The sequence below is a fragment of the Neophocaena asiaeorientalis genome, unplaced genomic scaffold (assembly GCF_003031525.2).
Source record: "Neophocaena asiaeorientalis asiaeorientalis breed wild unplaced genomic scaffold, Neophocaena_asiaeorientalis_V1.1 scaffold220, whole genome shotgun sequence".
Lineage (NCBI taxonomy): Eukaryota > Metazoa > Chordata > Mammalia > Artiodactyla > Phocoenidae > Neophocaena > Neophocaena asiaeorientalis.
The window spans coordinates 5,413,099-5,438,312 of record NW_020174042.1 but is presented as its reverse complement, the minus strand read 5'-3'; the positions used below and the strand labels follow the sequence as shown (position 1 = coordinate 5,438,312).

General features: G+C 40.5%; 1 protein-coding gene across 5 annotated transcripts in view; it reads left to right on the top strand.

Annotated features, from left to right (window-relative positions):
- Positions 1 to 6,300: 6,300 nt before the first annotated feature.
- The window catches only part of AGTPBP1 (ATP/GTP binding carboxypeptidase 1), a 168,387-nt gene continuing 149,473 nt past the window's right edge, over positions 6,301 to 25,214 (top strand). For 3 of the 5 annotated variants that reach the window (XM_024753796.1, XM_024753793.1, XM_024753797.1), the window contains exon 1: positions 6,301 to 6,432. The gene's annotated coding sequence lies outside the window, so the exon portion shown is untranslated. Of the gene's footprint in view, positions 6,433 to 6,875; positions 6,923 to 14,510; positions 14,742 to 25,214 lie in introns of those variants that run through there. The other 2 variants (XM_024753795.1, XM_024753794.1) reach the window with 2 other exon arrangements.

Sequence of the window (25,214 nt, the reverse complement as noted above, 5' to 3'; positions counted from 1 at the left end):
GAATCACAGGTCTAGAGTCCTTTGGCAAATCAAAGATTCCCACCTAGAAGGAAGACTGAAAGCACTACAGATAATACCCAGATATTTGGGGGGACACTGTATATATGACCAGCTGTCTGAGGAAGAAAAAAATGAAACTTGGTTTACTGATGGGTCTGTAAATATGCTGGCACCATACAAAAGTAGACGGCTGCAGCATTACAGCTCACACAGGGGTGACCCTGAAGGACAACAGTGAAGGAAAATCCTTCCAATGGGCAGAATTTTGATCAATAGGTATGGATCTACGCTGCTTCTTGGGCAGTTGCCAATTGTTGGGCTGGTGAGTTAGGGACTTGGAAGAAATGGGATTGAGAGATTGGTGACAAGGAAGTTTGCAAAGGAGGTTATGTGGATGGACCTCTCTGAATGGGCACAAACCGTGAAAATATTTGTGCTCCACATGGAAGCCCACCTAAGGGCATCTACTGCAGGGAAGGTTAATTACCAGATGGACAAAATGATGCTCTCTGAGCTGTCAGTCACTTTTCCCAGCCACTGCAGTGTTTGCTCAGTGGACCCCTGAGCAAAGTGGCTGCAGTGCTTGGGATAGAGGCTATGCATGGGCTCAGCAACGTGGCTCATGCTTACTAAGGCTGACTTAGCTGACGCTACTTCTGAGTGCCTAACCTGCAAACAGTGAAGACCAACATTAAGTCCCAATCGGTGACTTCTCCAATGCATGGCACCCAGTAGCCAGCAGCTGGCACCCCTTCAGGCAGTTTCATAGTGGAGTATCTCGGTGGGATGCCTCCCCATGAATAGCTTTCCCCAGCATCCTAGATGATGGAGTTCTAGTAAGTTCCGAAGGACAGATTTCCAGCAAGTTCTGCCAGCACAGTACCACAGAGACTTTACCATCATCTCTGTGAGTCACTGCTGTGCTCTCTCCAAGATCTGGATCTTAAACCTGGGGACTGATACAGATAGAGAACAAAAAATTTGATTGATTATTGTCCTGGAATTTCCACCTCATTGTGATGAGAGGAATCAAAGTCCGGTCTAGCCCTAAGAGTATAAAGGTATGCCCACATTACACATATCTAAAAATAGGAAATAATGTTTCTTCAGTAATTCATAAAAAATTATTTCTTATTTTGAAGCTGAAGATAATTCTGCATGACTTCTCTTTGTAGTTAAAAAAAATCCAAATCTTTCATATTTGCATTAACTCTTGTTTTAAAAGGTGTTGTCCACAAAGTCGATTGTGATAGAAGAGAGTAATGTATAAATGAGACTTCCCAATGGTTGCCTTTGGTTTCAGGCTCATGCAGTCTATTGGTGCCCATGTTCCGTGGCTACTTTAAAGCCAGGAAAACAATAATTAACCTTTGTAGGGACCTTATGATTTACAACCTGCTTTTACATATACTATACGTTTTTTTAAAAAATTTATTTTTGGCTGCATTGGGTCTTCATTGCTGCATGCGGGCTTTCTCTAGTTGCGGCGAGCAGGGCTTACTCTTTGTTGCAGTGCGCAAACTTCTCATTGCGGTGGCTTCTCTTGTTGCGGAGCACGAGTTCCAGGCACGTGGGCTCAGTAGTTGTGGTGCACGGGCTTAGTTGCTCTGCCGCATGTGGGATCTCACCCGACCAGGGCTCGAACCCATGTCCCCTGCATTGACAGGTGGATTCTTAACCACTGCACCACCAGGGAAGCCTACATATACTATAACTTCTAATCTGCTCAACAACTTTCAATATTAGTTATGATAACTTAAATAATGTAACCTTTTTGTTAAAATCTCATATCTGTTTGTTTGTTTTGTTTTGTTTTGCGGTACGCGGGCCTCTCACTGTTGTGGCCTCTTCCGTTGCGGAGCACAGGCTCCGGATGTGCAGGCTCAACGGCCATGGTTCACGGGCCTAGCCGCTCCATGGCATGTGGGATCTTCCCGGACCGGGGAACGAACCCGTGTCCCCTGCATCGGCAGGTGGACTCTCAAACACTGCACCACCAGGGAAGCCCAAAATATCATATTTTTATTGCAGAAAGTTTAACAACCATTGAGAAATAAAAAGAATAAATTTTAAATGATCTATAATTCCATTATCAAGTGATAACTGTTGTTAAAACTTTAATGTTCCAGTCTTGTTTTTATACATATAAAGACATATGTTTTTATAAAAATGGAATCATGTTGCATGTAATCTGCTAACTTACAAAACAATGTATCATGAATATGTTTATGTGTCATTAAGTGTATTCCTCTTAAACCATGATCTTAATCCTTTTGTAATTGGACCTCTTTAAGAATCTAATGAAAGCTATACTCCCTAAGCCCCAAAAGAAGCAACTATGCAATTACACAATTAAAATTTATCAGTTAATAAATAGAGGAGGATCCAGGATTTATGGGATTTGAAGTTTATATGATTTTGGAGACCCTATTTTATTTTTTTGTTTTCAACTTTATTTTTTCTTAGGTTGCATGCTTACTTTTAAAACATTTAAATAATGCAAAATTTATAAAATGGCAGTGCCTACCCCAACCTGGCCCCAAGTAATTCTAGTAAGTAGAATGGTATTTTCCCTTCTAGAACCCTATTTATGAAACAATAAATGCATAATAATTTCTGTAGTATTGATTTTTAAAAAATACAAATTTCTTCATATAATCCATACCTTTCAACAATTTGCTTTTCTCATTTAACAATATATCAGACACTGAAGAATTTCTTAAATATGAGAAAGTGAATTTAATTTTGACTCCCCATTTCTAAATTTCAATCTAATTAATGATTAGCTGGTATGAAACTATTTCTTTAATGTTTTCAAATCAGTTAATTATTAGTCATTTGGAAATGCTAAACAGTTTTATTACATAGAAATAAAGAGTACTTTTAGTGTTTGTGATTTCTGTTAAAAATTTATTATTTTGGTTATTAAGAACAAAACAAAACAAAACGCTTGTCTAGATTGTAGGATTGAGAAACTGACATGAAAATGATGGGAAATTCCCTCCTTCTCACACTGTGGGGAGCACTCTAAAAGGAAAAACACAAAATTATATATAAATGTATTTATTTAGAATGAGAAATTACAATATCTTGCTGGAGGCTTTTTATTTTATTTTAATTTTTTTGCGGTACGTGGGCCTCTCACTGTCGTGGCCTCTCCCGTTGCGGAGCACAGGCTCTGGACGCGCAGGCTCAGCGGCCGTGGCTCACGGGCCCAGCCGCTCCGCGGCATGTGGGATCTTCCCGGACCGGGGCACGAACCTGTGTCCCCTGCATCGGCAGGCAGACCCTCAACCACTGCGCCACCAGGGAAGCCCCCTGAGGTGTTTTTTAAATGAGATCTGTTTAGGAATTTACCAGAAATGCTACGTAGATATCCTTCTTGATTGCAACTTGGCTTCCCCTTCATGCCTAGAAAATTCTTTAACTCTCAGCAATTCAGCACTCACGGGCGCCTGCACAAGTGGGGGGCTATGAGAGCTCTCTTCACTGCTCACTCCATTAGCCTCAAGGTAAATCCACAGCTGTTCATGAATGAAACCTTTTGGGCCCCAGGTTCAAAACTCCTTCTCTACCACATCATTTTTTTTTTTGCGGTACGCGGGCCTCTCACTGCTGTGGCCTCTCCCGCCGCGGAGCACAGGCTCCGGACGCGCAGGCCCAGCGGCCATGGCTCACGGGCCCAGCTGCTCGGCAGCACGCGGGATCCTCCCAGACCGGGGCACGAACCCGCGTCCCCTGCATCGGCAGGCGGACCCTCAACCACTGCGCCACCAGGGAAGCCCTACCACATCATTATTAAAATGTACAATAATATGTTTATCCAGGTGCCTTCTCTTGAACACTTAAGATGGTTTATAATACCACTCTGGGATAATCATTCTTTTAGCTAAATCTCTGCCACTTCCCTGGTTATTTCCTTAGGATAAATTTCGTTAAGTGGATCAAAGGGTATGTCAAATTTTCAAATGTTAGATTTGGCAGGAATATTTAAGTTCATTTCACAAATGAAGAAAGTGAGAGTATAGTGGTTTACAGATAATGGATCGTTAAACTCAAGTTTTTCTGACCCTGAATCATATATCATTTGATCTACCACCTGACCACTGGAAACCATTTGCCACTGTAAAAGGGTTTTGTCCCCAGAACCACACCATTGTGTGAAATGCTGGGGGTTGCTTCCCAGCCTTGTCATGTTTGTTTAGGTTCAGCTCAGGTTGTTCTTGCTGCACTTCTGCTCTGTTTTTTTATGGGAAACCTTTTAGTTTGACACATAACAGCTGTTAGGTATTTTGTTGAGCATTCTCATTTGTTTAACTCCTAAGAAGATTTCAGGAGGATTGCGTCTGGCACATAGGAGGTGCTCAATAAATTGATGATTGTTACAGCTCCAGAAGATTGGATATGTATCAGAAATTTCATGATTGAGCTTGTGCCTCTAACATTTATAGTTCCAGATGGAAATGACTGTAGACTTTGAGAGGACCACTATTATTCTAAACCTTATGGCTATAAAGGTTCGTGATAAAGTTTGAGGCATTTTGTATATTTCTCTAATAAAGGTATGGAGGTAAGGAAATCACCAAAAGAGGAGAAAGAGATAGTTGGGCTACAACGCTCACCTTTCTCTCCCAGTCTAGTCCAAAATTAAAATAATCTAACATTTATTGAATACTTACAAGGTATGGGCTAGACTGATTTGAAGAATCCCAGTTAAATGAATATCATTGTATGGTCAGACTCTGGTCTACATCATACAATTATTTACAACGATTTTTATGTATCATAAGAGGGTGTGCTGACAAAGCTGAGGGAACAACTTTGGGATTGGTTCCCATTTTGGTTTGATTGGTTCTGCATTTTACTTAGTTGTGTAGGTTGATCTACTGGGTCTGTGTCCGGACCATTGAACCACACTAACAATGCTTATTGAACCACACTAACAATGGTTTGTTAAAGTTGAATGCAAATTGTGCAAAAACACACATTCACATTTTTATCTATATTTCTACATTGCAGGTTAATTCATTTAGGAAGATGCTCTTTGAATAAAGTTTCATGTATATTACCTACATTTAATTTCTGTAAAGTGTTAAATATTTAGATAATTAGGTGTTCTCAGATAGTGCTTTTCAGCCTGGGTGGTTTGGGGTGGTAGTTGTTTTAAAATTATTTAAAATACTGTACCCTGCCTTTTGGTGCTCACAGTCAAGGAAACTGTGGCATTTATAAAATGGCAGTCTCTTGTTTATCGGAGTAAAGACATCTGCCAAGGGCAAACTGCAGAAAGCACACGTGCTGCACCTCCGGTTACCTTTTGAATGACCTTCACACCTGCTTAATTTCTTTTAAACTTGATAAGAAAACAAAACTAAAACCTCACAGCTCTCAATTTATTTCCCTAACTGGTTGTAATAATTCCTTAACAGCTACTATAAACAGCAGCAAACATGATCCATGCTCTTTAAAAAAAGTAAATGGCAGTATTCATTAAGAATATATTTATAGTGCGTTAACATGCAGTCAAAACAGAAGGGGGTGTATCAGTATTTTACCTTTATGACACATTACTTTGGCTCAGATAAAACATTCCGTCTCTGCCTTCAGTGGCCCATTTAGCATTACCATTTTTGTGACTATATGTACGCACATTACAAAAAAAAGCAAGAAATAAATCAGCATGCTGTTTTGTTCGCTGCAGCACTAGGTATCTGAATTACTGAGGCAGGGCCACAAAGCGGAATTTCGTTGTGTTCTGGGAGCCCAGCTGTGATAGCTGCTTGTCTTCACCTTCTTATTATGGACTCTCCTTGAGGTGAGGAAAAGGCTTTTTACCGCGGTCCCCAGGGTCCAGTGCCACCCCGGTACCAGGTGGGTCGGAGGTACCGGGGTGGCATGGTGCTGGTCCTGTGCTGCTGAAAGCCTCCTAAGAGCGGGGCGTAGGCTCCGCCTTAGTTCTGGGAACAGGTGTTGTCTCTAACTGGGAGCTTACAGGAAGGTGACCTGCGGGACACAGGCAGCCGCCCTAAGAACCATTTGGTTGGGTAGGCCGACAGCTGTAGAGGACCACGGCCGTCGTCGCGCACAAGCCCTTCTCCAGACTCTGGGCCCGGCCTTCCCGCCCCCAAACAACGGCGCGTGCGCCCCGCCCTCCCTCCTGCGCGCGCTCCCTCCTTTTTCCTCCCTCCCGCCCGGCGCGCGCTAGCCTGCTGGCCGAGGAGTGCGGTGGGCGGGGCGCCGCGCTGACGTTGCCCGGGATGCGGGCAGGGTCCGCCGCCGCCTCCTCTTCTGCCACCGGGGTTTGTATGAAAACACCCGGCGGCGGGCGGTGAGGCGTACGCCGGGCCCCCGGAGAGCATCGGCCCGCGCTGCCGACGCTGAGCCGGGTGCTGCACCTTTACCCAGTCCCTGCCAGCGCCCCATCCTGAGCCGGTGAGCGTCCTGCCGCCGTCAGCGCGACCGGGCCGGCAGCCCCTCGGCTGCGGTTAGCCCGCCCGCCACCCCTCCTATCTTCTCATCCGCGGCGTCCTGGGGGCTGGGGAGGCCGGGGAGGAGCGACCCCGGGCCCGCCCCGGTCTGCGTCCTGCGATCCCTCCGCCCCTTACCTGTCAGGTTGTGTAACCCGCGTCTTTCGGGGGGTGGACCGGGTCTTGAGAGGAACCCCTGATGGGTGGGGCCTTTGACCGGTTTCTGGAAAACGCCCCGCCCCCACCCATGGAGGCTCGGTCGTCCCCGCTCCAGTCCCCGCGGAGGGTGCTTGGCGCTGTCTCCGGGCAGAGACGGCCCCCTGCCCTGCTCTCCCTTTCTCTCGGCGGTGACCGCGCGAGTGGCTGCGGTACAGCGCGGAGCGGAGCCGAGGGGCGGCGGGCAGGGGCCGGGCGCGCACCCCGCCTCCCCAGCCTCCCCAGCTCCCAGCCCTTAGGTGCGCCGGGCTTCAGGGTGGGCTGTGGTGTGACGTCGGCGATGGCTGGGCTTGCTCCCTCTCAGTGGGTAGCTTGGCCTGAAGTGTGTTCTCTGCTTACAACTTGGCGCCCTGTGGGTTTGATTTGAACCTGAATCAGATCGCCCTAGATGACAGTGCAGAGTTTCCCTCCAGCCTTCCTTCCTGAGTTGCGGGTTCTTAATGCAAGTGTTCAGGGACTCCTGCAACCCAACGCAAAGGCTTGCTGGGCTCAATAGTTGTTTCCCTCCTGTGCCTTTAAGCCTCTTAAAGTACTAGTGCAGTTTTGAATTGGTTCCTTTCCTTTCCTGGGCATTTACTCATCACAGAATAGAGTTTTACACATCGTTGTGAATGTTGATAACTTAAAGCCCATTTCTCATTTTAAGATAGCTTCCTCAAGTGCTTGCAGGTCTAGCACTGCCGATGACCTAATATGTTGTAAGACTCAGTCGAAATTTTCTTTGGCAATATTCTGTGTGTTTTTTTTTTTTTCAGGTATTCAAAATTGTAGCAGTGTTTATGATGTACGACAGTTTGTAGGTAGAAGGGACTTTAATAGTCTTCTGGATCACTCATTTTCACTTACCATTTATGTTCTTGTTGGAATCTTTTTTTTTTTTTTGCGGTACGCGGGCCTCTCACTGTTGTGGCCTCTCCTGCTGCGGAGCAAAGGCTCCGGACGCACAGGCTCAGCGGCCATGGCTCACGGGCCCAGCCGCTCCGCGGCATGTGGGATCTTCCCGGACTGGGGCACGAACCCGTGTCCCCTGCATCGGCAGGTGGACTCTCAGCCACTGCGCCACCAGGGAAGCCCCCGTGTTGGAATCTTTATGTAAATCAGGTTATCTCTTTCTTTGTTAACCTCTGAATTCGTCTTATAAATTGTCTTTTTTTTTCTCTGAGAAAACCAGAAAGTGGTTTTTGTAATTGTATTGTGGAATGTTTTCAGTTCAGCAGGCCAAAAAAGTAGTAGTTTATTTAAGGCACTTTATATGGTACATATTTTAAAACGTGTGCCAAATGTTAAAATCAAACAAAACCCTGAAAGATCTGTAAGCATTTTCTTATGTAATTACTGTGAGATAGTTAGCAGTGCCTTATCCACTCCTTATTTCTCATCCTTAAGGATGAGTTGTAACATGACTTGTTCTGTTTCCCATTCCACTTTGCTTGAATTAATTTCTACAGTGAAGTTATAGGTTCATTTTTTAAAAAATTTATTTATTTTATTTTTGGCTGCATTGGGTCTTTGTTGCTGTGCGAGGGCTTTCTCTAGTTGCGGTGAGCAGGGGCTACTGTTCGTTGCAGTGCGAGGGCTTCTCATTGCGGTGGCTTCTCTTGTTGCAGAGCACGGGCTCTAGGCGCGGGCTTCAGTAGTTGTGGCAGATTCTTAACCACTGTGCCACCAGGGAAGCCCTAGGTTCATTTTTAATGACCTCAAAACTCTGCCTTGAATTGCTTCAACACATACTTAGAACTGCAGTCTCACTCTGAACACTGAAATGAAAAGTATAGACATAGAGCTACCCTTGTAATTAGCCACTTTGCAAAACATTTAAATGTATAGTGTAATCTGAACTTTTGTAAATGCAGTTTTTATAAAGCTTTTTTAGTTGACTTGAATTGAGGCATTATTCTCTTTGGAATAGTCTATCTAGATTCCTATATAATAACGGTTTTATTTTCAATTGTTGAAGTAAAAGAGGTCCAAGATGTGTGAAATCATCTAATTTGTATCATATTCTATATCTTGGACAAAAAAAAATCTCTTCCACAGTTTCACCTTCCAAAATCTACTTTTCTTGCTCGAAGCCCCTTAATACCTGGAAGTTGAACAGTGCATGGGTAGAAATGGATGACCTGTCAGAGGGCTCTCTGCAAATTGGGACCTTCTCTTAGGCAGTAGGTCTCAGTGTAAACAACAGAAATTGTCAACAGTGGACACTGAATTTAAACTTTATATATTATTGTTGGTTACTGTGCCCCTGTGTACTACAGTGTAGTGGCTAAGGGGCTGGCCCTCAGAGCCAGACAGGCTGCATTTGAATCCTGGCTTTGCTTTGAGCAAGTTATTTATCTTCTTTGTGCTTCAATTTTCTCAACTCCAAAAATGGAGATAATTATGGTGTATACTCTTAAGATGATCTTGAATATTAAATGAGTTAACACATCTAAAGTGCTTAGCCCACAATGCCTGGCACATAGTAAATGCTCAGTAAATATTGCTAGTGTTTTTCCTCAGTGCAAGGGATCTAGTAAGCCGAAAAGGGGCTTTGGGCTGATCGAGCACTGTTATTGCAGATTAATTCCACGATGACCCATTTGCTCTGCTGGGGCTAAGTGAGAGCTTAGTGTTACTGTCCTGGCTTGGAAGCATGTAATTTATTTAGTTTAGAACAGCTAGACCCTGAGCTGGGTGCCCTGAGATGCTGCCGGAGAGTGGCTGTAGTATCCCTGTTTGTCCCTTCTGACAGAACCTTGGATTGTCTCCCTCATGGTGGTGGTGGCTGCTATTTTAATCACCTGTTTTTGAGTTTGTGATTGCATGTTTCTTTGGCTGTCATGTGCAGCTATCAAAAATATTATCTATCAAACTATTAATGGATATATTTATGTGTTTATCTAATAACGATATTGCATGTATCCAGGATATATAAAATCACTTTCATCTAAGCATTCTTTTTTTTAAAAAAATTCTGTATTGATGTTACTTAGAATGAGGTTAATTTTGATTTGCCATTGTGTTCCTTTTCAGTTTTCATGTAATTTTCCTAGGAAAACTAAAAAAAGTTTAAAATGTACTTCTTGTTCTTTTTGGTTTGCAGGGATCTGATATTAATACTTTGTTCTTTACATCAGGTGCTTTCAAATGTTTGGTCTCAGGACCCTTTTATACTCTTAAAAAATTATTGAGCACCACAAAAAGCTTTTATATATTATAAATTAAAGCAAAGATGCAAAATTTTTATTAATTCACTTAAAATGATCATTATAAACCCATTACATGTTAATATAAACATTTTTTTTAGTGAAAGATGACTATTTTTCAAGAATAAATAAAGGAGTGAGAAGACTGGCATTCTAGATTTTGTAAATCTCTAATGTCTGGTTTAATAGAAACAGTGGGATTCTCATATCTGCTTCTGCATTCAGTCTATTGCAATATATTGTTTGGGTTGAAGTATATATACAGAGAGAAATCCAGCCTTACACAGTTAATGGCTGAAAAAGGAAGGGATATTTTGATAGCCTCCAGATAATTATGGATATACTTGTTTGGTACTACATCAAAACTCAGCATATGACAGTTTTTAGTTAGTTATATAAAGGTTTGGAATGAACCTCCCCAAAATGTGCCACTTTTGAGTGTGGATTATTTTGAGCTAAAGGCAGTTGAGAAACTGCCTGTTCAAGGGAAACTACTGCCCCTTCCTTAACTACCTAGAAGAATTTAAATTGGGGATTTTTCCCAGAAAAAGAGTTATTACCAGCGATAAATTTTATCCTAGTGGCCCCATCTATATGGCAGACAAACATCGTATTGTCAAACATCTGCTCTTCTTGTCCTGTGAATGACCTTAGTTCTTGGAAGCCCCAGGCCCCTATCCGATTCTGTAGCTCAGGATGACATACACACTTCATTTTACCTTTCTGTCTTTGAAACTCTGATATATGTAGGGTCTGTGACCCCTCATGTGGTTGGGATTCCCATATATATGAATTAAATTTGCTTTTCTCCTGTTAATCTGTCTCATGCCAATTTAATTCTTAGACCAGACAGAATAACCTAGAAGAAGGGTAGAGGAAAGTTTTCTTCCTCCTTGACAGTTGCAGTATGGAATCTGAAATCGTAACATTGGACTTTTTAATAATGTTATGTTAAAATCTGTTGGTCTGAACTTAGAGTGGACCTAATGCCCATGCCTGAATTTATAACATCATGCCCTGGTCATTTGTAAATATTGGTTCAGTGAGTTACTTTTCACTACAAAATATTAAAAAAATCATGTTTGTTAATATCAATATCACCACCTATTCCATCAGAAACAAGTTATTGGGAAGCTGTCCCAGTTGTGACATGATGGTGGTTATGAGTTTTCCAAAAATCTGATTTTTGCTTGAAAGCTCAAATTTTATCATTGGCAACAAATATGATTGTCAGTTGTTTCCTGTAAGTGACAAATAGACTTCATTCATTTCTGAGCAAACCTCTGCCAAAATACCTAAGTCATTCTTTTAAGTAAAGGTGGTGTTTAATGAAAAAGGCTAATTCAAGCTCTCAATTCAGTTACAGAAGCACTTTTCCTTGAGACAGCTGTCAAGCATTATAATTTACTATATAGCAAGAAAGGCTTCATGCATACTTAACCATTTTTTCACATAGAACATTAAAAGAATATGTATGCAAGGGCCAAGATTTAATAAAATTAATATCTTTTTTACTATTTCAGGGACATTCTTAAGTGAAACAGACTTTTTTATAATTGCTGGTGCTTGATGGTGAAAATACAATCACCAATAACAGTACAGTTTGGTGCCACCATTATAATTTGTTCCAAGGTGCCAGAAATTTTACACGCCATTGCTTTTGCACTATTAGTGTAAATGCTAATATAGTTAAAAAGGCTAATAATGTTTTAGTATTATTATAAAAATAGCTTTGACCTCGTGGACCCCCTAAAAGGGTGTTGGGACTCCAGGGTTCCACAGACCACACTTTGAGGACTTATAGTATAAATCATAGGGGATTTCTACCAAATTTTGATTAGGAAGGAAAGTGGTAGTAACTATTTCTAGTCTATTTTTCTTCAGACTTTTGGGTCCCTGTAAAGGCCTTCTTTAAAAAAAAACATGTAAGCAGAGGAAAGGTTATTCATAGAAAGTTGAGAGGTTTCTTAGGGTTTTAGTCAAGTGCTGATACGAGGGGGCTATATTATTAGTATTCTGAAATTACACTATCTTAAGAAGATTTGGTAGTACATTTCCACATAAATGTTCAAATCTGATTTTTTTTGGATTTTACATATTAGACAAATATAGTGAAGGCACAGTATGGAAAACTCGCTTGATACCCAGCTCATAAGCTGGAAAAAAAAAAGATAAACTACTTAGCTCCCTTCATTTCTCATTTAATTCATGCTGAGGATGAACCATCCTAAGGGGAGGTGACCAGTACTTGCTGTCTTTGTGTCACATCTTTTCCCTATGGGGAAAATGATTTACGATTATGATTATAAGGGTATAGGTTACATTGGGAATAATAATAATAATAATGTCAATGAAGGATTTATGGTAGAATAATAGTAATAAAAATGTTAACACTGTCCACATATAATAGAGTTTAATGAATTGAAAAGAATGCTATTTTTTTTGTGTGTGATACGCGGGCCTCTCACTGTTGCAGCCTCTCCCGTTGGACGCGCAGGCTCAGCGGCCATGGCTCACGGGCCTAACCGGTTCGCGGCATGTGGGATCTTCCCGGACCGGGACACGAACCCGTGTCCCCTGCATCGGCAGGCAGACTCTCAACCACTGCGCCACCAGGGAAGCCCCAAAAGAATGCTATTTTTGACAAAAACTCCAGATTTGTTAATTTGTGGTAGGCACAGCTTCTTGTTGAATGTAGCAGAACTGACTGATGATAGTTGATGCGAGACAGCTAACTTCCCTGAGGAGCTTCTCTCCTAATTTACAGGCTGAAAGAATTTGACTTCCACAAGATCTTTGAAGCCTGCTACAATTCTGGGGTTCTGGGATTTTTTCTTTGCCTTGAAAATGTCTCTTTCATCTGTTAATTTCATCTCATCAGTTTTAATTTTTTTTAAATTAAATTAAATTAAAAATTTTTTCCTCTTTAACAGATTTTTTTTTGGTCCAGATTTTCTTTTATTTCTTTATACAGCAGGTTCTTATTAGTCTTACTTTTTTTTTTTTTTTTTTTTTTCCTTACGCGGGCCTCTCGCTGTTGTGTCCTCTCCCGTTGCGGAGCACAGGCTCTGGACACACAGGCTCAGCGGCCATGGCTCACGGGCCCAGCCGCTCTGCGGCATGTGGGATCTTCCTGGTCCCGGGCACGAACCCGTGTCCCCTGCATCGGCAGGCGGACTCTCAACCACTGCGCCACCAGGGAAGCCCTAGTCTTCCATTTTATACACATCAATGTATAAATGTCAATCCCAATCGCCCAATTCATCACACTACCACCCCCACCCCCTGCTGCTTTCCCCTCTTGGTGTCCATACGTTTGTTCTCTACATCTGTGTCTCCACTTCTGTCCTGCAAATCGGTTCATCTGTACAGTTTTTATAGGTTCCACATATATGCATTAATATACGATATTTGTTTTTCTCCTTCTGACTTACTTCACTCTGTGACAGCCTCTAGATCCATCCATATTCTCTACAAATCACCCAATTTCGTTCCTTTTTATGGCTGAGTAATACTCCATTGTATATATGTACCACATTTCTCTTGTGTTTCCTAATTAGAGAAGTTCCTTTAGCATTTGTTGTAGAGCTGGTTTGGTGGTGCTGAATTCTCTTAGCTTTTGCTTGTCTGTAAAGCTTTTGATTTCTCCATCAAATCTGAATGAGATCCTTGCCGGGTAGAGTAATCTTGGTTGTGGTTTATTTCCTTTTATCACTTTAAATATGTCCTGCCACTCCCTTCTGGTTTGTAGAGTTTCTGCTGAGAAATCAGCTGTTAACCTTATGGGAGTTCCCTTGTGCGTTATTTGTCATTTTTCCCTTGCTGCTTTCAGTAATTTTTCTTTGTCTTTAATTTTTGCCAATTTGATTTTTACGTGTCTCGGCATGTTTCTCCTTGCATTTATCCTGTATGGGACTCTCTGCACTTCTTGGACTTGGGTGGCTATTTCCTTTCCCACGTTAGGGAAGTTTTTGACTGTAATCTCTCAAATATTTTCTGGGGTCCTTTCTCTCTTGTCTCCTTCTGGGACCACTCTAATGTGAATGTTGTTGCGTTTAATGTTGTCCCAGAGGTCTCTTAGGCTGTCTTCATTTCTTTTCACTCTTTTTTCTTTATTCTGTTCTGCAGCAGTGAATTCCACCAGTCTGTCTTCCAGGTCACTTATTCGTTCTTCTGCCTCAGTTATTCTGCTATTGATCCCTTCTAGTGTAGTTTTCATTTCAGTTATTGTATTGTTATCTCTGTTTGTTCTTTAATTCTTCTAGATCTTTGTTAAACATTTCTTGCATTTTCTCGATCTTTGCCTCCATTCTTTTTCCGAGGTCCTGGATCATCTTCCCTATCATTTTTCTGAATTCTTTTTCTGGAAGGTTGCCTATCTCCACTTCATTTAGTTGTTTTTCTGGGGTTTTATCTTGTCCCTTCATCTGGTACATAGCCCTCTGCCTTTTCATCTCCTTTATCTTTCTGTGAATGTGGTTTTTGTTCCATAGCCTGCAGGATTGTAGTTTTTCTTGCTTCTGCTGTCTGCCCTCTGATGGATGAGCCTATCTAAGAGGCTTGTACAAGTTTCCTGATGGGAGGGACTGGTGGTGGGTAGAGCTGGATGTTGCTCTGGTGGGCAGAGCTGAGTAAAACTTTAATCCGCTTGTCTGCTGATGGGTGGGGCTGGGTTCCCTCTTTGTTAGTTGTTTGGCCTGGGGCGACCCAACATTGGAGCATACCCGTGCTCTTTGGTGGTGCTAATGTCAGACTCTGGGAAGGCTCTCGCCCAGGAGTACTTCCCAGAACTTCTGCTGCCTGTGTCCTTGTCCTCACGGTGAGCCACAGCCACCCCCCACCTCTGCAGAAGACCCTCCAACACTAGCAGGTAAGTCTGGTTCAATCTCCTATGGGGTCACTGCTCCTTCCCCTGGGTCCCAGTGCACACACTACTTTGTGTGTGCCCTCCAAGAGTGGAGTCTCTGTTTCCCCCAGTGCTGTCGAAGTCCTGCAGTCAAATCCCGCTAGGCTTCAAAGTTTGATTCTCTAGAAATTTCTCCTCCCCTTGCCGGACCCCCAGGTTGGGAAGCCTGACGTGGGGCTCAGAACCTTCACTCCAGTGGGTGGACTTCTGTGGTATAAGTGTTCTCCAGTCTGTGAGTCACCCACTGAGCAGTTGTGGGATTTGATTTTACTGTGATTGCGCCCCTCCTACCATCTCATTGTGGCGTCTCCTTTGTGTTTGGATGTGGAATATCTCTTGGTGAGTTCCAGTGTCTTCCTGTCGATGATTGTTCAGCAGTTAATTGTGATTCTGGTGTTCTCAGAAGAGGGAGTGAGAGCATGTCCTTCTACTCCACCATCTAACCAGTCCCCCCCAGTTTTAATTTTGTGTTTACATTTGAAACTTATTTTTTCCAATTTTTAACATATTGACTCATTCATATTTTTGGTCCATATTTTGATTTAAAAATTCATTTTTAGAAATTATGGTAAAATATATATAACATAAAATTTAGCATTTTAATCTCTTTTTAAAATAAATGATTTTATTATTTTTTGGCTGCGTTGGGCCTTTGTTGCTGCATGTGGGCTTTCCTCTGGTTGTGGTGAGAGGGGTCTATTCTTCATTGTGGTGCACAGGCTTATTATTGTGGTGGCTTTTCTTGTTTGGAACATGGGCTCTAGGTGTGCGGGCTTCAGTAGTTGTGGCATGCAGGCTCAGTAGTTGTGGCTTGTGGGCTCTAGAGCGCAGGCTCAGTAGTTGTGGTGCCCGGGCTTAGTTGCTCCGTGGCATGTGGGATCTTCCCGGACCAGGGCTCGAACCCATGTCCCCTGAATTGGCAGGCGGCTTCTTAACCACTGCGCCATCAGGGAAGCCCTTAACCATTTTTAATATACAGTTCAGTGGCATTAAGTAATTCACATTGTTGTGCATCCATTATTACCATCCATCTCTAGAACTTTTCATCTTGCAAAACTAAAACTCTTGATCCATTAAACAATAGCTGCCCATTTCTTCCGCTTCCACCTGCCCCTGGCAGCTACCATTTTGTTTTTTCTCTCTCTGAATTAGACTACTTTATCTACATTATATGAATGGAATCATACAGTATTTGTTCTTTTGTGATTGGCTTATTTCTTTTAGTATGGTATCTTCAAGTTTCATCTACACTGTAGCATGTGTCAGAATTTCCTTCCTTTTTAAGGCTAACATTCCATTGTATGTATATACCATATTTGTTCTTTTTTTTTTTTTTTTTATCCATTGATGGTTACTTGGGTTGCTTCTACCTTTTGGCTGTTGTGAATAATGCTGCTGCTGCATACATGGGTGTGCACATATTTCTTTGAGACCCTGCTTTTAGTTCTTTTGGGTACATACTCAGAAGTGGAATTGCTGGGTCATATGGTAATTCTATTTTTAATTTTTTGAGGAATGACCATACTGTTTACATCACGGCTGCATCATTTTACATTCATACCAGCGCCAACATTGAACAAGCGTTCCAATTTCTTTACATCCTTGTCAACACTTGTTATTTCCTATGTATGGGTTTTTTTTGTTTTTTGTTTTTTTTTGGATAGTAGCCATCCTGATGGGTGTTAGGTGATATCTCATTGTGCTTTTGATTTGCATTTATGCTGCTGAATTCAGTTTGCTGATATTTTGTGGGGGATTTTTTGGATCTGTGTTCAAAGGGGTATTGGTCTGTAGTTTTCTTGTAATGTCTTTGTGTGGCTTTGGTATCAGGGCGATGCCTCATAGAATGAGTTAGGAAGTGTTCCCTCCACTTCAGTTTTTTGAAGAATTTGAGAAGCATTGATATTCTTTAAATGTTTGGTAGAGTTCACTAGTGAAGCCATCAGGTTTGGGGCTTTTCTGTTTTGGGAGCATTTTGATTACTGGCTCAATCTCCTTAATAATTATGGGTCTATTCAGATTTTCTATTTCTTTGTGACATAATAGGTTTCTAGAAATTTGTCAGTTTTACCTAGGTTATCCACTTTGTTGGTGCACAGTTGTTCACAGTGCTCTCATAAAATCTTTTTTATTTCTGTGGAATCAGTAATGTCTGCACTTTCTGATTAGTAATTTGCTTCTTTTTTCTTAATCTTGCTAAAGTTTCGTCAATTTTGTTAATTTTTTGAAGAATCAACTTTTGTTTTTGTTGATTTTTCTGTATTATTTTTCTATTCACTGTTGCATTTATCTCTGCCCTAGTCTTTATTATTTTCTTCTTTCTGCTAGCTTTGGGTTTCAGCTTTTTCTAGTTCCTTAAATTGTAAAGTTAAGTTGTTGATTTGAGATCTTTCTTATTTTTTAATACGTGTTTATAGCTATAAATTTCCCCCTTAGCATTACTTTCATTGCATCTAATAAATTTTGGTATGTTGTATTTTTTGTTTTTATTTGTCTTTTAAGTATTTCTAATTTCCCTTAGGATTTCTACTTTGACCCAGTGGTTGTTTAAGAGCATATTGTTTAATTTCCACAGATTTGTGAATTTTCTAATTTTTCTTTTACTGATTTCTAAATTCATTCTGTTGTAGTTAGGAAAAATACTTTGTATGATTATCTGTCTTTAAAAATCTATTGAGACATAATTTGTGGCCTGATATATCGTGTATTCTGCAGAATGTCCCACTTGTACTTGAGAAGAATGTATAATCTGTTGTTAGGTAGACTGTTCTATATATGTCTGTTATCTCTAGTTGGTTAATTGTGTTGTTCAAGTCCCCTATTTCCTTACTTATCTTCCGTCTGGTTGTTCTATCCATTATTGAGAGTAGGGTGTTGAAACTGCCAACTGTTATTATAGAACTGTCTATTTTCCCCTTTAATTCTGTCAGTTTTTGCTTCATATATTTTGATAGTCTGTTATTAGGTGAATGTTTATAATTGCTATATCTTCTTGCTCTCTTGAGCCTTTTATTAATATATAGTGTTCTTCTTTATATTTTATAACCTCCTTTGATTTAAAGTCTATTTTGTCTGGTATTAGTACAGCCACCCGTGATCTCTTTTGGTTACTATTTGCATGTCATATCTTTTTCCATCCTTTCACTTTCTACCCATTTGTACCTTTGTATCTAAAGTAAGTCTCTTGTAGAGAACATATAGTTGGATCATGTTTTTAAAATCCATTTTTGTCAATGTCTATTGGAGAGTTTAATCCATTTACATCTAAAGTAATTATTCATAAGGAGGAACTTTTGTCATTTTGCTATTAGTTTCTTATATGCCTGATAGCTTTTTGAGTTCCTCATGTCCTGTATATTTTGATTCCTATTGTGATATTAGTGGGAGGTGACTTAGGGCTGTGGTACTTTCCTTAAAACAAACAAAGAAACAAATAAACAAAACTTAAACCATTTTAATGGGCTAGAGTCATAGGTTAGAGGCAAGGAAAATATGTGTTTCAAGGTAAGAATTTTAATTTCTTCCATCACCTATATGGATTTAGGAATTTTGGCATTTGTTTAAGTATAAAAATAGTCAGTTGGAATCAGTGTTGGGTGGAAGAGTTATTTTAAATAAACTAATTGAAGTGTAGTTGGATTCTGCTCCTCCAACAATAAGACCCTATTATTTGTAGTATAATTAAAACATCACATAGCAGAACAAATTAGACCTTTGTAAATGTCAGAGCATCTTTTGTGGAGTAGTGTGTGAACCATCCAAACTCTTGTGTTTTTAATGAGGATGCATAATGAAGAAAGGTGAAAGGTATAAGCTTCTTATAGGTTTACTGTTATCCACATTTTCTGATAAAATTAATAACAGTAATATAGTGAAATAAATTTGCCTGTTTGCAGATCAGCTTAAAACATTAGTAAACTAATCATAAAATGTCATATGTTTAAGGTAACTAGATGAAAATGTATACCTTAATATTGTAATTTAGAGTAGGTTAATAAACACAGATCATGTCCAGAGTATATATTTCTCTCTTAATTTAAATGATAATAATCTCTGTCTGCCTATTGCTGGGAATGTTACTCTTCTTTCCTTTAGACGATAGATATTATTTACCTACTTCCTTTAAAGTTTCTTTTTCATTTAATAAGGGAAAGGGGTATGAGCATATTCTTTGGGATCTTTCTTATTAAATAACCAGGATTTACAATTTTCCATCACATTGACATAGCTGTTGTGGGGGAATAGTAGCTCACTTATATTCTTGAAAAGTGGTTTCTTCCTTTTAGATGATGAAACAATAAGGGAGAGCTGAAAAAAGCTCTTTTCAGCATACCCAGATTTTCTTTTCTTTCTTTCTTTTTTTTTTTTCTGTACACGGGCCTCTCACTGTTGTGGCCTCTCCTGTTGCGGGGACGTGCAGGCTCAGCGGCCATGTGGGATCTTCCGGGACCAGGGCACGAACCTGTGTCCCCTGCATCGGCAGGCGGACTCTCAACCACTGCGCCACCAGGGAAGCCCTCAAACGTTTTTAAATAGTGGAAGTTTTTTGTCTAATGATACCTTGTGGGGAGACCTGTTAGTAAACAGATGAGAGTAAATTAGTGAAGTTGTTCTGGCCGAATGGGAACTGGACCAAGTTGTTTAAGCAAGTCAAGTCAAAGGGAATCGTATTTCCTCAGATTGTTTTTAAAAGATTTAGATGGGGCTTTGGAGTGTGAACAGTATATGGTTCTTGGCGTTTTTTCTTTTTTAGCAGTTTGACTTGAAATAAATTTAAAACCACATGTATTTGAAGTCTTTATATATTTAGAATATACAGCTTTACCTTTGCTGTGTGTCAGAATTTCTTCTGTGGCTTTTTGTGGAATGAAAATTAGGACAGCTTACATGTATGAAATACTGATGCCTTATGTGTGTGTGCCTGTTTATTGACTTGGCTGATGAGCTTGATTCCAGGCTTAAGCCAGTGAGAACTGAGGGTTTCAGTTTTTAGATTCTCTAGGCTCTGGAACTAGTTCTAGTTGAGAGCAAAAGATCAGGAAAATATCAAAAATTCAGAAGATCCAAACCTTTGTACTTTTGAGCTAGAATATGCAAAATTGTTTACTTTTCCTTACGTGTGGGCTAGCTTGAGCAAGTTTATTTGCTTGTATGATTTTCTGCTAAGGCCAGATTTCCACATTTAATTCTAGTGTAAGCCACATTTAAATGTATAAAAATCAATTTTTACAGACTCTTCCCCCAACTGAAGGAGGTGTGTGTATACTGTGGATTTTTATGTGACAGCATAGTGTAGCTTTTTTTCCCCCCAAACCTCTTTTGGGTAAGTAACTCAGAATACATATTCCCAAGAGCCAGGTGGGTCTGTAGTTTTTTTTTTTTTTTGCGGTACGCGGGCCTCTCACTGTTGTGGCCTCTCCCGTTGCGGAGCACAGGCTCCGGACGCGCAGGCTCAGCGGCCATGGCTCATGGGCCCAGCCGCTCCGCGGCATGTGGGATCTTCTCGGACAGAGGCACGAACCCGTGTCCCCTGCATCGGCAGGCGGACTCTCAACCACTGCGCCACCGGGGAAGCCCTGTAGTTTTGCTTTTGTGTAAAGGATATTGTATTCCATCATGAGAAGCAGGCACTGAGGTACAGAGGGATTTAAGTCTCTAATCCTAATTTAGGAATGGTTGAATTATGAAAGTACCTGCAGAGATTAAGCTTTTTTTTCAAATAGTTGTATTGAGATATAACTCACATACCATACAATTTCACCGGTTAAAGTATGCAATTCAGTGGATTTTAGTACATTCACAGAATTGTGCAGACATCACCACAGTCAGTTTTAGACCATTTTCATTAACCCTCGAAGAAGCCCCACACCCTTTTAGCCTCTTCCTGCACACCTATCCCCATCTCTCCTAGTCCTAGGTGACCACTTTCTGTCTCTATAGATTTAGCTATCCTGGATATTTCATATAAATGGAGTTATATAATTATGTGGTCCTTCTTGACTGGCTTCCTCCACTTAATATAATATTTTTAAGGTTTATCCAGGTAGCACATATAAGTACTTTGTTTCTTTTTGTCACTGAATAATATTACATTGTATGGATATACCACATTTTATCCATTCGTCAGTTGGTGGGCATTTGGGTTGTTTCCAATTCTTGGTTTTTATGAATGATGCTGCTATAAACATTTGTGTACAGGTTTTTGTATGGATATAACTTTTCATTTTTGGGGGTATGTACCAAGAGATGGAATAGCTGAGTCATTATGGCCACTTTATGTTTTGCCTTCTGAGGAACTGCTAGACTGTTTTCAAAGCAGCTGTATCATTTTACTTTCCCGTCAGCAATGTATAAGTGTTCTAGTTTCTCCACATCCTTGTTAACACTTGTCATTATCTGTGTTTTTTTATTGTAGATATTTTAGTAGGTGTGAAGTGGTATCTCACTGTAGACTAATTTTTTAAAATAGTGGTTAGGCATTACAGGAATGATAGTACTCTAAGATGAAGTTAATATTACAATTAAAGTATTTAATAGCCTGACCTGGGGATATAATCTTCAGTAGCTATTCTGAACCCTGGCCATGTATAATTAGTATCACTTCCTAATTAAAAAAAAATGATGTTATGAATATTGTAAAATCCTCCCACCCCCCCATCCCCCAAAATTCTTTATTCAAAGAGAAAACAGTGAATATTTAGTTATAGAGAACAGAATCCACTTGATGTAACTTAAGCAGAGAGGATTTATTTACCGTGGGGTACTAAATAGCTTAAAAAATTGTTGGGATATATCAGTCTGGGTCTGATCAGGAGATAGAAGCCACGCAGTAATTTAACAGGGAAAGAGTAGTATAAAGAATTATTGACTACACTTGATCTTAGCCAAAAGGCTGAGAAGTAGTGCTGGGAAAACTGGACAGCTACATTAAAAAAAAAATAAAATTAGAACATTCTCTAATACCATACACAAAAATAAACTCGAAATGGATCAAAGACGTAAGTGTAAGGGCAGACACTAAAACTCTTAGAGGAAAACATAGGCAGAGCACTCTTTGACATAAATCACAGCAGTATCTTTTTTGATCTGATCAGGGTCAGCTAGTAGCTATCTTGTACAATTTAGGACAGGCAATCCCTCCTAGAGTAAAGAAAAATAAAAATAAACAAATGGGACCTAATTAAACTTAAAAGTGTCTGCACAGCAAAGGAAACCATAAACAAAATGAAAAGACAAGCCACAGAATGGGAGAAAATATTTGCAAATGAAGTGACCGACAAGGGATTAGTCTCCAAAATATACAAACAGCTCATGTAGCTCTATGTCAAAAAAAAACCCCCGAAAGCAAAAAACAAAACAAAACAAAAAAATCAAAAAATGGGAAGAAGATCTGAATAGACATTTCTCCAAAGAAGACAATACAGATGGCCAAAAAGCACATGAAAAATGCTTAACATCACTAATTATCAGAGAAATGCAAATCAAAACTACAATGAGGTATCACCTCACACTGGTCAGAATGGCCATCATCAAAAAGTCTACAAACAGTAATTGCTGGAGAGGGTGTGGAGGAAAGGCAACTCTGCTACACTGTTAGTGGGAATGTAAATTGGTTCAACCACTGTGGAGAACAGTATGGAGGTTCCTTAAAAATAGAGCTACCATATGATCTACCAATCCCATTCCTGGGCATATATCTGGAGAAAACCATAATCTGAAAGGATACATGCACCCAAATATTCATTGCAGCACTGTTTACAATAGCCAAGACATGGAAGCAACCTAAATGTCCATCGATAGAGGATTGGATAAAGAAGATGTGGTACATATATATAATGGAATATTACTCAGACATAAAAAAGAATGAAATAATGCCATTTACAGCAACATAGGTGGACCTAGAGATTATCATACTAGGTGAAGTAGGTCAGACAAAGACAAATATCATATGATACTGCTTATATGTGGAATCTAAAAAAAGTACAAATGAACTTATTTACAAAACAGAAATAGAGTCACAGATGTAGAAAACAAATTTATGGTTAGTGGGGGGAAAGGGAGGGAGGGATAAATTGGGAGATTGGGATTGACATATGTACACTACGATATATAAAATAGATTAACTAATAAGGACCTACCGTATAGCACAGGGAATTCTACTCAATACTCTGTAATGACCTATATGGGAAAAGAATCTAAAAAAGAATGGATATATTTATAACTGATTCACTTTGCCATACAGCGGAAAGTAACACAACATTGTAAATCAACTATACTCCAACAAAAATTAAAAAAAAAAAAGAATTATTGATTGTAACAGGGGATTGGAGCAATATGGGATTTACCAGTAAGAAGTCAAGGTAACGCTAAAGAATATAAGAATAGCTGATATAAAGAGCAGTTTCTAACCCCAGGGCTCACTGACATCTATCCTTGGTTAGGTGGGGCACGTTCAAGTCAAGTAGGTAAGGTGTGGCACTAGGAGAATTTGCTGGATATGTGCCCTCTTGGGTACCAGGGAAAGCGTTCCTGGGGAGGTGACTCACCAGCGTCACTCTGCTACGAAACTGCCTAACCTCCTGTTGGAGAAGCTGCACTGCTGCAGGAATCTGGTGCTGGAGAAGCCATCCTTGTCGGGGTGGGTCCTGGAGCCTTGCCTGCTGCAGCCAACTGAGCACATTGGAACCATGAAACAGAATCCTTTTCCCCTACAGCGTCTTTCCAGTGCTCTCTTGACAAAGCTTAGTATCATGTCAGTTGGCAAAGAAATTGGCATTTTAAGTGCATAAATCCATTTTCACAGTACAGGCAAAAAGGGTGAATTTGGAGAGGAGGGGGAATGAATCAATATCTAGCACAGGTATTAAGTGGTTTACAGAATTGTTTAGACATCTAAAGAGACTCTTGATTGAGCTTCAAAGGAACAACCTCCAAAACCTCTGCACAGAACTGAGAAACACAGGGAGTTATTGTCTTTTTTTGACTAAGAGGCCTCCTGTCTAATTGTGAAATTGCCTCTAGATCTTTACTGCTGTTTTAAAATTGGGAAAATGTTGTGGTCAGGAGGCCATGGTGATCAGGAATCTCCTGCTATACTTAACCAGCTCTAGAACCGCCCTGGACCTGTTCTGGTCTGTACCAGCCCTGCCTACAAGAAACTAGACTAGCCTTTCTCAATTTTTATACCCTGGAGGATCCATGAAATAATTTTCAGGTCTCAGGTTACAGGTGTGATATTAGTGTAAACAGAAAGTTTAGATATAGTAATTGTCTGACCACCTCCTGTTCACCTCCCTTCATTTGATTGGTGAAAGAGAGATCTCCTGTCCTAAATTGTACAGGATGGCTACTACCTGGCCCTGATCAGGTGAGACAGCAATTTTTTAGTTACATGTACTCACAACCTATGGGAATGGTACTTGGGAGTAGAGTAAACTAGCCAAATTGTCTATGGGAGATTGGCTTTGGAGTAACAAAAGGATGAAGTACTCCCCGCAACTCTCCATCCCCGTGGGAGGATGTGATTAGTTTGTTTGAATAATTCGGAGGACTGGCAGGGAACTGAAACTAGTTCGGTTGAGGACTGAGTGGAGTGCAATTGGTTCAGCTGATAGTGGACCTAGCTGGGTGAGGAGTCTTTCCTGTTGGCTATGGTGAGGGTGGGAGAACTCTCATTAGGCCTCTGGGGCCCTGTGAGGCTCAAAGTTGTCAGAACAGCACTTGAAATTTTAGGCCTTACAATACAGTACTCCAGTAATGATTGCTAATGCTTTTTTGATAGAGAATGATATTTTTCTGTGCCTCTATTTATTTTGGCCATCTAATTAGTCTATTCTTTTGTACGGATCTCCATCCCCACACAGGATATAAACTCTTATGTGAGTTAGTAATGTAGGTAGAAAAAACAGTTTTTCCTTTTCCTAAATTTCCCACTGTATTTTTGTACTTTATCCAAGTAGGCCTAGGAGTCTTACAGATTTTTACTTTTAAAGATATCAATAGTATGGCTTGTGGTATATGGCTTGTACAAGAGTAATTTTATTTTTCTTTATTTATGCAAATGAAGACTTTAACCAACCTTACTTGAAAAATAACCAGGTAGTTAAACTTAGCTTACTCTTCTGGAGACTACCTCTTTCCTTTTTATGATTTTGAAAAACACATATGGTGAGGGCTTCCCTGGTGGCGCAGTGGTTGAGAGTCTGCCTGCCGATGCAGGGGACACGGGTTCGTGCCCTGGTCCGGGAAGATCCCACATGCCTCGGAGCGGCTGGGCCCGTGAGCCATGGCTGCTGAGCCTGCGTGTCCGGAGCCTGTGCTCCGCAACGGGAGAGGCCACAACAGTGAGAGGCCCGTGTACCGCAAAAAAACAAAACAAAACACATATGGTGATAATAATAAATTTCTGTTAAATAACTGGCTTAAGCTAAAATGGGA